Source organism: Neodiprion lecontei, chromosome 4 (assembly GCF_021901455.1).
Source record: "Neodiprion lecontei isolate iyNeoLeco1 chromosome 4, iyNeoLeco1.1, whole genome shotgun sequence".
NCBI classification, from domain to species: domain Eukaryota; kingdom Metazoa; phylum Arthropoda; class Insecta; order Hymenoptera; family Diprionidae; genus Neodiprion; species Neodiprion lecontei.
In genome coordinates, this window is record NC_060263.1 from 39,872,989 (window position 1) to 39,886,155 (window position 13,167).

The following is a 13,167-nucleotide window of genomic DNA, read 5'->3' on the forward strand; positions in this document are numbered from 1 at the left end:
CCGATACTCAGAGCGGGAGATTCTGCTGGTCCAGAGACCGGCGTGCAGCACGCTTCTATCGTTAACTTTTTCTTCCTCTTTCTCACTCTCCTTCCCTGCCCTTCCCCTCGCTCGTTCTTCCGGCGAGACTCACCTACCCATTCGACGGTGTTCCTCTCTCCTCGTATCATTATCATTATTCCGTCGCTTGGAGCCACGGCTTTCAACCACCGCGTGGGCCGAAGACCGTACCTTCGTGTTGCAGGGTGCCGGGGTGTCGTCTTTTCCTAAAAATCCTCCTGCACTGGTCAGCCATCTTCTTTTCGATTCACAGACTCGACAGGCCTAAGACTCGCGGAGGAAATGTCCGTTTGCACGGTGTTCGCAAAGTCCATTCCAGCTTCCCGGCCTTGAAGATCACCTTTGGTAGTCGAGGATGTTCACGACTCGCAAAGGAAATGTACATCCGCATGTTGTTCACATGTTCCATCCCTTGAAGATCAATTTTGATGTTTAAGTATGCCGATCAAGGCTCTCAGAGGAAATATCTGTTCTCATAGTGTACACCAAGTCGATCTTGGCTTTCCATTCGTTGGAGATCAATTTTAGCAGTTCAGGATGCCCACGAAGTCGCCAAGACATGTCCGTTTGTATTGTGTTCACCAAGTTCATTCCAAACTTGCTGTTCCTTAAATGTCAATTTTGGCAATGAAGAATGTTCTCGTGGTGTTTGCCAATTAAGTCTATTTCAGCTTTCCTCCCTCGACGAAGAATTTCTGCAACTATAAGAATGCCCAGCGTCATCGATCCTGTTTGTGAACGATAATCCATCAGCGAAGACGATTTCCGAATTCGTCATCGCCGTTCCCATTTCAAACATGAACAACAAAAGGAAAAAGAAAGAGAAGAAGGAATAACGAGAGTCAGACCAGATGATAAATGTGTGGTACTTTCGAGCCCATTATAATCTTATATCCTTGGTCGACTGATCGTTTTGTTTCTCATATAGGCACCGTGCGCAGGTGGCGGGCTGCTCGCGGTTACACACTGGGATACAAAACGAGTACAGGGATCCGTAAGCTCACCGGGCTCACCGTCGAAACCTGGCCGAGAAGAGTATAAGATGCCACCAACGAGATACCCATTATACATATAAACTCGATTCCATTTGTAACAAACCCCGTTTCTTTTCGCGTCCAAAACCGAAACTCACCCTCGTCGCAAAACATTTTCTTCGTGGCGAATACGATAATGGTCTCTGAAATCATTCCATTATCTCCAATTGTAAGCGTGACTCCCTAAGAATAGCTGAAAAATTAACCGAACGAAATTTGGTCACTGGCGCTAAGGGGTTATTGGTTCACAAACACAGATTACAGTAGATGTGCTTGGACCTTGACTTTGAAGTGCTTGACAGATGAGCGATGAACTCGCGAACAGTGCGATGAATATGCGGAAAATGTTGACGTTCATGGAACCTGCACGATTGTTAATGCAGAAATACGGAGGTGGAGGAGGAGGTTTCTGTCCAGGTGAGGTGAAACTGAATATTCATGTAAATTCAGACGGAGGTGAAGGCTGGCTGGTATTATTACCTGGGCGAGAGTGACGGTTCCTTTTATTTCAAACCATGGTCTAGCCTCCAGGACATTTTCGAAGCGATATTTTTCAATTCGGCCTCGCACAAATCACGCGTCGAAACCGCGTAGCAACCCTAAATGTTCCCGAGCACCGCATCCATAGCCTGGGGGTCGTGAGAAACTGAGACGCTTGTGCGACCCCCGCTCGTTCCTCAGGCTGTCCCCCGAGGTTCGTTAGGTTCCATGGGGGCGCACAGGTGGAGGAGAGATGTCAACTCGAATTGTTTTACGCATACCTAACGGGAGATATACCGATTTTTCTGCCTCCATCGTTCTTTTTTAACACTATTCCTTCGTCAGACCAGGTAGAAAGACCGTTTCCACGATCCCATCTTCAGAATTTTTTATCACCCTTGTTCTGAATTTTTCTCGCTCTTAATTGGAAGGTGGAAAAGTTCGCAAGCTTATGTCGAAGCTTTTGATGTTTGGCAGATGAAAAATCGACTTCGAGATTATTTTCATCGATGTAGGGTGTATATTAGGGTGGTACATTTTCTACTTTTTCTTTCTTCGTAGTCTCACTTGAAAAATTTGCGACAAGTACTTGAAAAGAAAAATTGTCGTAAAACCTGTAGGAGGTAGAAAAGTATTTAGAGGACGCTACCAATTATTGTAATATTTTTTATCTATTTTTATGAATATACCTTATGAACTTGTATATATATTAGTTTATTTTTTTCATATCATGGTCGAATTAAACATTGTTCGTAAAAATCAGTACTGAAAACTAAATAGGGACATTAAGGTGATGCGATACTCCTATTTCGGTACCAAAAATTGTTATTCAAATTTCTCCGAGACGATTAAGCTTTCTGGTAAAAGACGAGAACAGCCAACTGCGAAATTGTTAGGCGCAGTTTGACGTTGATTGGTGAACGAATAATTAGACCACGATACGAAAACAATGAACTAATACATATGTACAAGTCCACAAGGTGTACACATAAAAATAAATAACAAATATTACAATAATCGGCAACGACTTCTCGATACTTTCTTACCTCCTCCTACGACAATTTTTTCTTGCAGTATTTGTCACAAATTTCTGGACTGGCACCTTGAAAAAAAAATGTTAAAAAATGAAATAACCTAGCATCAAATACACATAAGTCTTAGTCAGTTTTGGTTTGTCTGAAATGGTTTCGCTTCGACAATAACGCGTTATACAGCTACAGACAACAAACCGTTGATATTTATTCATCTGGAAAAATTCACCAATTAACCCCGACCGGGGAGAAGGACGGAGAGAAACAAGTTACTAGGACTCGAGCCGAAGAACTGTGTAAGCGTCAAAAAGTCCCGGAGCTGGGTCGTCAATGCCGTGCAGGTTAAATCTTTCGGACGTTTTGTGTCGGACAAGTTCCGAAACTTCGCCCTGTCCCGTTTCAGGTATGCGAACGGAATGCATTCCCGTGTAGCTCCGGTTAAGACGGAACACTTATTTCTCATCGGACGGATAGAAAAGCGAGCTAGCTGGCTGCTGGGATCCTGAGGTCGTACGTGAAAATAAAAACATTAGTTTATTTCCCCGACGTAACGTCCGCAGACTGGTATTCAGGTAGGTATACGTATAAGTTTCCGGCCAGGATGACAGATCCTTAATTAGCCGTAATGGCGCAGTTAATTATGGTAAATATTAATTTTTATTCATCGAGTGCGCGCTGCTACCGTGCGTGGCTTTGACCCCCGTAAAAGGGTGGGTATAAAGTTGAAGTTCAGAAAAAGGACGAAGAGAAGGGTCGGTGAGAGGACGGAGGACGAGACGGAGATGAAAAAAGAATCCGAGCTGGATGTGGGACGGATATATCTTACCCCCGAAGCCTGCTGGGTTTACGGCCAACCTGTAGCTTCTTGTTAACGTCTGTTTAAGACAAAAAGAATCTTCCGAGAATCTAGGAGAGAGGCGTCTTTTCAACCTCTCTCGAGGAATTCTTTTCAACAATTAACCAACTCCGGAGAAATAACTTTCGTCTCAAATACGGCGGTGTGCAGGGTACCTAACCAGCTAAGAATTTTTATTCTTCCCGATCTCTCCTCCTCCGCCCTTTATCGTTTTTTACTTTACTCCTGCAGCCCCTTCTCGGTCCCCTTATACAAATCATTTCGGTACGCCTGATATATCTGTCGATAAATTGAATTTACACGTGATAAAACCGCCGTAAAATATCCTCTATAGCCGACTATTGAGTACCGTCCCTTGTATACATCCTGAACCGCAGGGTTTACGACTGCGGTATCAAGCTTGCGCATGACGGTGTAACCGTAAATTTTTAATTAACCAATTTGTTGCCTCCTCTAAACACCCGCCTCGACCAAAATCTCATACGGTTGCTACGGAAGATATGGAAACAAAGAGATCAAGCAGCGACGTGATTAGCGGGAATTAGAAAACTTCCAAATCGATTTCACACCCAATTATTCCACGTGATGAGAAACGAAAGCGAATTAAAGAATTCGGGAGGCGCGGAAGGCAAAGAGAAAGGGGAACGGAAGACAAAAGTGATTTTATTCCATTACGCAACGCGTATCGTCCGGGATGTAATATAATAGCGAGACAATGAAAGAGCCGTCTAATACATACATATACACGTATATGTATGGTATGTAATGGGTCGTATTTAGCGCGATCATCAATCTGGGCTAGTGGTTAAATGGAATATAGAACGCTTCTAACCTGCAGTGCGGGCTCCTACATAGTAAATATTATGTATGGGGATACATGGGGATACATAATGCGCTTTTGGGCCCCTCGATCCCAAGCTGCGGGGGGTTTAGAAAACGGCAATTCGTTCGAGACAAATTGTAATATATTGGACTGTGTGTGCTGAATTGTACGCGCGATGCGGAGACCTTGATAAACGAGTAAACGAAGTGAAAAAAGAAAATCTATTACATATTGACTTCCGTTAAGGAATAACAAAAGAGACGATAATTTGGGTGTAAGCCGTTATTGGTAACAGAAAAAAAGACAGCGAGCGATTGGTACTATTTACGAAAGTTTGGTAGGAGCTCGTATAATGGGAGGGGAGCAAGGAGCGGAGGAGCGAAGAGCAAACACTCGTTAATTCAGCAATCAAAAGGCAATTACCGAGGAGTAGCAAGTAGCGATCGGTGCAAGAACAAGCTGTTACTCGGCAATGCGGCCTTAGCACGAAGATCTACTCAAGACATTCCGGCACGTTACCCGTTTTGCCATATCTGCTGCACCGAGACCGGCCTGCTAACTACCGAGTGCCAAGCAAGCGAGCAAGCAAGCAAGCAGGTAGGTAGACAGACTTGATAAGAAAACACCCAGAGCTCCGGCCGCGGTGTAAAGTCACATATCGATCCAAGGATCCCTGCCTGTTAGTGCAAGAAAGAAATAAAAAGTAAACAAAAAAAAAAATGAAGTCGAGTAGAAAGAATTAAGGAAAACACAATAAGTTGCACCAAATTGATCGACATTCACTTGGAATGAAAATATGCCGGGCATTCCGGCGATATGGGATCAATCGTTGTCGCAGGTGAAGCATCCAAGGACTTGGGAACATGCACGCGCTGCAGGCGAGAAGGGCGAGTTTCAAAATTCGAACTGCATCTCGATGTGTCTCCGATGCATGGCAAGGTTTCGTATACCTGCAGGAGACGACGACGACGACGCAGTCATGAAGGTAGCCAGGCAGGCATTCTGACTGGCGTCCTCTCGCTAGATCCTCTTGCTAACGAGGTCCTGCCAGGGACGAAGCCAAAGGACACTACGGTCCCGGAGCCTGTCAATTAAGGACACAACTATACCAAGCCACATTTCTGCCCCCTTGGCATCCCCCGCCTCTTCATCTTTATCGTTTTTCAACAGGGACAGGACGTTTTCGGTTTGTCCACGTCCAAGAGAGACCTGCAGCAACTTACAACCCGGAGATGAATATTCGTCTCGAAATTTTTCGCGGTATCGAAAGATTTTTCTTGAAAAACGACGCTCAGCTTTTCAAGATCGGACCCTGCACGATCCACCGAGGATCAAGCGTGAGAAAAGACGATCATCAAGAGGTGTTTCTCTTCTCTCATGCATATTAAATCGTTCGAGTGATATGAACGATGCAGCACCTGGCCTGTATCACAAGCAAGGAAGTCGAGCTTGCGGATCATTAAGTGGTGAAGCGGGAAAGTGCAGGAGGGGAAAAACAATGATTACGTTATTCTCGCGATCTCGTCGTATCTAGCGATGAAAACGTAATCGCTGTTGGCGAGGTGGGCGGTCGACGCGGACGCGGCATCGCCGGGCGCAACAACGGAATGAATTTATGCATAGCAGTTAGAGGAAAAAGTATATCGGGCCTCAGCCATCTCTCATTATCATTCTTAGCACTCCTCGCTCGACTCCGAGGGGCTCGTGGAATTGCCTCCTCGGGTTTTACTCCCAGACTCTGGTATACGTGCAGCGAGGCTATTGCTAGGTACGAACACCTTATACTAAGGTAAACCAGCTGGGGGCAGGATTTTACGTGGATACTAACCACGCCAACGTTCTCCAATCCTCGGCGTTTTCAGTTCACGTGGTGGTAATGAAAAATGAGAGCTCTCAATGTCAAAGGCTGTCAGTGCGTGATACCATGGAAGTAGAAATCGGTCTGAAAGGTCAGGTAAGCGTTGAAGGTTGTGCTTGGAGGTGATAATCCAATCATTAACAATCGGAACTTATAGTCCAGTTCAAGTGGAGCAGCGATCAAGAAAGCACGGTGGCTAAAATTCGAGTAGAAACTAGGGAATGGCTTTTCTTTATCGAGATATATGATGACCTCGGTGGTTAAGCGGCCCATTATGTACGAAATGGAGATAAAAGAAATGAAATAATGGTCCAGAGTCGTTTGCTCGCACGGGTTATCTTCGGTGGGGATAATCCGGGATAGATCCACATGCGCCCGTTCGTAGATATGCGAGAAGAGGAGCAGAGAGAAAAAGGATTTCTTAGGCGAGCGTGATCGGATGGAAGGAATCGGTCCTTGCAGGGACACAATATAAAATACATATAATATATATTTATTATGCAAAATCTATTGAATTGCGTGTGGTCAATTATATTATGTTAAATAGAGCATCCGCCTAACTGACGTATCGGAGAGACGCATCTTGTATACAAACGAGAGAAGCTCGTAGTGCGCACACACGTGAGACATGCGAAGCTATGGGGCCCATGGTCGTGTGATAGAGAGTCTCCAGATTGCTCTTTATAATAACGTATTGTGCACCGGGTATATTAGGTTTATGCTAATGCTGAAGGTGCACCGGCACCACCACCACCGGTTACATCCTGATTCAATCTGTTCTTTCTCGCACAGCTTCAGACTATACGGGCTCCCGTTAAGCTACCGCGGCCAGGCTGTAAAATACTATGTATACACATAATACCCACACCTATCCTACTCCATTATAACCTTGGCATCGTCAAAGATGACCTACAATGCATGGATGCCCATTATAGGCGTGCATGTTGCCTCTCACATTTTACAATGGCGAATGCGTCGCGTTGGATGATCGTTGTATTTCCGACGGACAATTATCGTACTGCTATTACCGTCAATTCGTCGCTAACAATGTCGAACTGCTCAAAATCCCATCGAAAATAGTTTAGAAACCGTTTAACGCGATGTAAAACATTTTTGCTTAGGGTCAATTGCGTTTCGCGAGAATCATTTCAACTGCGAGAGAATTTTTGACTCGTATTCCATCCTCCGGTGCCAATGCGAAGCGAGGTTGCGCTCTCGAAAGGCGTGAAATTTGAACGTCGGCTAATGAATTATCGTCAATCATTTCGCAGATGATAAAATTCTCCAAGACGTATGTCGTACCTATGTAATATATAAGCTGTGTATAGGGAGATGACGTTGAGCTGCGGGTGCAGGAAGGATGGGGAATCTAATTGTCCGTACAGCTAATGGAGTTTCGAAGAGATGAGAGCGCGCTCCAGGTGGGTAGCTCGGGCTATTTTAAATGCATCAAATTGCTGCTAAGTGAGGTCTGCCTCCCGAACGACCAGGTGAGAGATGACCTGTCAGCTTGGGAGGGGGCACAGGTCGAACGGTTAATTATTATATTGGCTATTAACGAAACGATTTTTCATTTTTCACCACGATTCGAAACTCCCGCGACGAGTTCCCGACACCCACCTTCTCCTCGTAAAAATGCCTTCAAGGTCGGCGTTTTCACCCCCATTTTCTCACCTGGCTTTTCACGAGCTGCGGAACGATGAGTTTGAATGAAAGAACGGTGCCCCGGGGTTAAAATGTTGGGCCCACTAAGCGTGAAACACACAGTGGAAATTAATTGGCTCAATTTTCCGTTCGATATCCGCGCCGGTTACGCAACTCAACGTAACCGAGAATCGCGGAAGCCACTGGCCCACGACCGAGCGTCTTGACGTCCGTGCTCACTGCAGGCGCCAATCAAGGCGGTCTACAAAAAGAGAAACGACTCGCTCGGTTATTAATGGGAGGGAAAAACAAACGCAAAAACAAAGGATCGACGCCTCTCGGCGAGAATTCGCTCGTATTGCTGAGAATGCGAATTCCAAGGCGAAGTTTTATGCATCTTTCGCAGTATAATGGCTGTCCAGGGGTTAAACACTTTTGAACTCCGATACGGATCTCGGTGGTGGATATATTTGGATTCGTTTCAAGTCATGCGGCGTGATTTCTGATCATTCGCTGTAGTCTCAAGGTATATTCAGTTATTTACAGTCAGGGATATCGCTTTTGGAGTGTTCTGAAGCACTCTGAAGTCGATCCGAGTCGTATGAAATATATCTGTTAAGCTGTCTGACACGTCATCCGAAGCATCTTAAAGCATCGCTGAAAGCAGTTCGTGCCATTCAAGCAAGCTCCGTTAATTTGACTTCTGACCAATTCGCCAATCATGGATATGAGTCTTTCCCGGTTTTGGCAACGAATGACACTATAAGATTTCGACACATAAAAGAAGGATTCGAGGGTTTTTATTTCCTTAAAGGGTTATACGCAGTCAAGAGGCCGAAGAAAGCAATTTTTCAAAAATTTTTTATAAAGAGACATGTGGGTTTATTAATATACAAGTTCATATGAATATTGGGGTGGCATTGAACTTTGTTCTGATATATTTTATTTGTAAAAATAATGATTTTTAAAGTTGGTATAGCCGATCTCCGAGAGCACCTATAAAAAAAGGCATCTTGCGGTGAGCAAGATATCTTTGGACTGCATCGTCTGAAATGAAAAAACAAAATAGACTTAGTTAATATAAGGTATTATCCGGTCTTTAATCGAAGAAATAAGCAGAATATTAATTTTTAATAAACGAACGGCTTCTCAAGAACAATTCGATATTCCATAAAAATTCTCACCTTAATTTGTTTATCAAATGGAAAATATTTATCGGATAGAAAAATCCTTCGATCAAGGACTGAAAAATATATTCATAAAGCTTGTGTAAAAATTTGAGACTGATCGACTCAGCCGTTTCTGGAAAATCTAGCTCACCGACTTTGAAACCATAGTTTTCAGAAAACCGCGTTCAAAGTTTCACAAGCAATTTCAAACGCTCCGGGGTGTCTTTGCAAGTATGCGCGTAACTTCGATAATATTTGTCGGATCGACCTAAAATTTTCTGTGTATATACTTGAATATATGTACATTGCAAAACTGTAAGAAAATGAATTCGATTTTTAAAAAATTCCGACTACGTAACGACATAACCCTTGAGAAAATCGTACTGAAAATGACAAGAGCCAAGAGGATGGCTGGTCAGTGTAACTGATGAGCCCAGTGTTTGAGCTACCGTTCTGTGTACAGGCTGTAAAACGTGAACGCGTGAAGATTAAATACTGCACGCAAGAGTAGCGGACAGGCGACAGCAAAGTCATTCGTCAGTTGGAACGAGAACTCGTTAAGCCGGCGCGCCTGGTTTGCCGTCGAAAGCTTCGGCCACGGTATATGGGTGGGTATCATCGCACTTATCTAGCGTTGTCCCATCTTAACTATCGGTCATCAACGGCGTGCAACTGCTCCCCCGAGAGAAGAAATTCGGGCATCGAAGACACGCGGTCTCTTCGAACTGGTTTTCGTCAAACGGTTATACGATGGTTGGAACGAGCGCAATTGCAGCGAACGGAAGGGGATGAGGAGGAGGAAGAGGAGGAGGAGGAAATATGTGGAAAAAAAACAGAATCCGCTTTCGTTGGAGGTGAAATAGGAAGAAAATAAGGTGGAGAAAGAGACACGGAGGGACAGAGGGGACAAAAAATTGGAGATCGGGGAACGCCGAGAGACGGGAGAAAGGAGCGAGGCGGTAAAGTTTTTTCTTCCGAGAATGGCTGGGTCTTCAAAGCGGTGATCCTTACGGCATACCAAATCCGAGGATACCGAGTCCTCCCTAATCTTAATGACTCGTGTCAAGCTGATTAGCTCTTGTTTACATCCAGCTAACTAACTTAAGACCCCTTCGTCTGCAAACGAGCCGGTAAATTATTGTCAAGGTTCACCACAAAACGCCCGATCCGCTCGAATCTCGGCGTCGAACTATATTAATTTTTTTTTTGTTTGTTTCATTTCTTCATCAATTATCATCAAACTCCACCCAGATTCACAACTTATGCAAACTTTACTCAAATCACGCGTAGAAAATTCAATCATCTCAATGTATGTATCTTTCAAACTTTCACCTGTAGAAGGGTATACAAACACATTCTCATACATGCAATTCCACGTTTCACTGTGATTTACATCATATCGTTTTACCTTTTGTTCTCACTGAAAATAACAAGTATACATTTTTGTCAAAACAATTGTCCGTTTTGTAGGATACAAAATACAGGGAGCAAAACTTGACGGTGTAAATTCATGTTTGATTCATCACCATCTCGTTATCGGATCAAATTCATTCCTGGAATAAGTAGAAGTCGCAGAAACTATGTACCCAAGGTAGAAGGTATACATAAATTTCTCAACCTTGCAATAATAAAGGCGTAAGAATTTTATCAAATCCGTCATTGATTCGATCTAAAATGGTAAATCAGGGTTATAATTGATCAGGAATTTTGAGACCTACAGGGCGAACGTGGAATTGCGTAAAAAAAAAAAAAAAAAAAAACAAAAAAAAAACAAAAAACGCTTAAAGAGAAGCTTAAACACGTTCTTTTCTCCTGAAATAAAATTCTTCCGACGTTTGGTATGCCCATTGCAGGGCTTCAAAGTTACAGCAGCTCGAAGACTCGGACGGTGCAGCGCAGCTATCCGACGGCAGACGGCGTGCGCTGGACACAGTCGAATCTTTGGCGACTTCCTGCCAAAGTTTCGAGCGAGCGACGGCTCGTGACGGTTGCTGTTAATGAGAAACGTGAAAGTCTCACGAACAGGTCGAAGAGAATCTTCCGAGCGAAGGTGCAACAGCAGAAAATGGTTCAGGATTATGTGCGTTTTGGGGTGCTGAAATAGTCAGAGGGTCGGAGGGGGGTGGGGCGGGGGGAGGGGAGAGTGAAGGGGGTTGGAAATTTCTGGCAAGGCGCGAGGAGCCGTCGCAAGCTTGGCCGTCCGAAAGCGGCAATACTTTTCAGCCGTAGCTGAGCGTAATGAATAGCCTTTTATATATTTTATCATCAACGACTAAAAATAGAAGAAGTCTGGGCAGAGTTTATTATTTCGTTTCGGTGAAGCTGTCTTGTTAGCGGGACCAATGAAACTCGCGCTCCCATGGACGCCCCACCGGGCACCGACCAATGGCGGACTGGCGTCCGGGGAACATGCTACATCGCGTGTCGACGAGCACCTCCTCCTGGGATTGCGTGTCCAGGGGGCCACGGGCCTAACCCCTTCGGCTTACATTGCCATCGAACCGTTCCTCGGCCTCCGTCCAGCACCACACGGCCTTTGTTTTACCTCGCATTTTTCTCCCCCGCCCCCGCCCCCACCCTGACTTCTCTCTCTCTCTCTCTTTACTCTACTCTGTCTCTCCATACACGGTAGTCCAGTACCTACTAGCGGCCCTCGACAGCCTGCCGCGTCTTCGAATTCATACGTCAGGGTGTGTCACTCTTCACCTTTGAGTCTGCTCGCGGCCCTCTCTTAATCATCGAATAATGCTCGACGATCGACCATTTTCACCGCTGATTGATTGATGTCCTTCTACTTTCGGAAACCATATACCGAAGGAGTGTCGAGACACTCTTGGTACTGGGATGTGAACGTTACGGATTAAACCTTATTTCAAAGTACCTGCCTTGCTTTAGGTACATGATCCCTGGTGCACATCCGTTTTCAAGTATTACCCACGTTTAGAGTTTAAGAGAATTGTCATCTGTGTGGCATTTGGACAATTGATCGTTCTGCTAGTCTACCTTGAGATTTTTTCGATGAACTTAAAACTTTTATTTCCACTTTGATCTGAACGAGTAATTCCAAACCTTGTATCATATCCTAGCTGATAATGAGCTGGATTCATTTCATATTTACGGAAACTGAAAACGGAAGTCGATCTCGACGGAACGGAACGTGTTTTGCACGGCATTATCTAGCCGTATGGATTTCCCCAGGTAGGTGGAATCTACGCGCCGTTCGATCGGTTATTCAACTAATTCACAACTGTTTTCAACGTATTATGGATGCTGCAGGTTTGACTCCGCGTTGACTTAGATTGTCATCGAATCACCGTCTCCATATCCACCCTTAACTTTACCCACTTTTGTAACATCACTGTTTACCAATACTTGATTTCCTGGCATCGAGGGCGTGCCCATTGTTCCACACATCAGCGGAATGCCTCTTTCTGAATCCAACGAACGTCGAACGTTCTCGACAAAAAAGTCTCACTTTGGTAAAAGCATTCATCAACCTCTTTACCTTCCTTCACCGATTCACATCCTGCTTAAAAAGCCAATCCTCACAGAGCAGTGAACTTCCATGCGGAAGACTCGGAGCGGTGCTGCTGTATGGCATGAGAGACTGTAACACAGTGCCGAGTCTCAGTTAGGTGTATATAATTATATGCAAAGTAGAATTAAAATTCGTATAACGCGGTACCAACGCCTCTCTCGAGCTGGCATAGAGCCCGTGTGCTCCCTTGAGCGTGACACGCGTGTATTCCGGTTTGTACCATTACCGAACGCTCTGTCTGTGCTCTGCACGTTGTTCCGTTTTTAATTCGGGATCGTTGGAGGATGAAAAAACGGCGGTCAGTTCACCGAGAGCGTCAAATCCATCGGTATTAGTGCTGATGATTCGTAGATATTGTGCGAGTGTTAGTCAGTCGACGAATGTTTTCAGAGGTACATTTAAAATGTTGGAACTTTTTGTTGGAACGGAAGCTTAAGGCTGAAAGCGAGCGTCAAGCATCCCGCGCACAGAAAACGTGCTGCTGATAACGATCCCGAATAATGAAGAAAAAATTTACCGGGTAATCCGTCGATGCCCGTGCTTCGGTTTAAGCGGCCAGACCCAGGGTGAGACTACCGGTCAATCAATTCTACGAATTCATTGACACTCTGGTGATGTATGAGCGTGCAATACTTATTAATTCTGTGACGCTAGTTCCGTAGAGGATGCAGTCA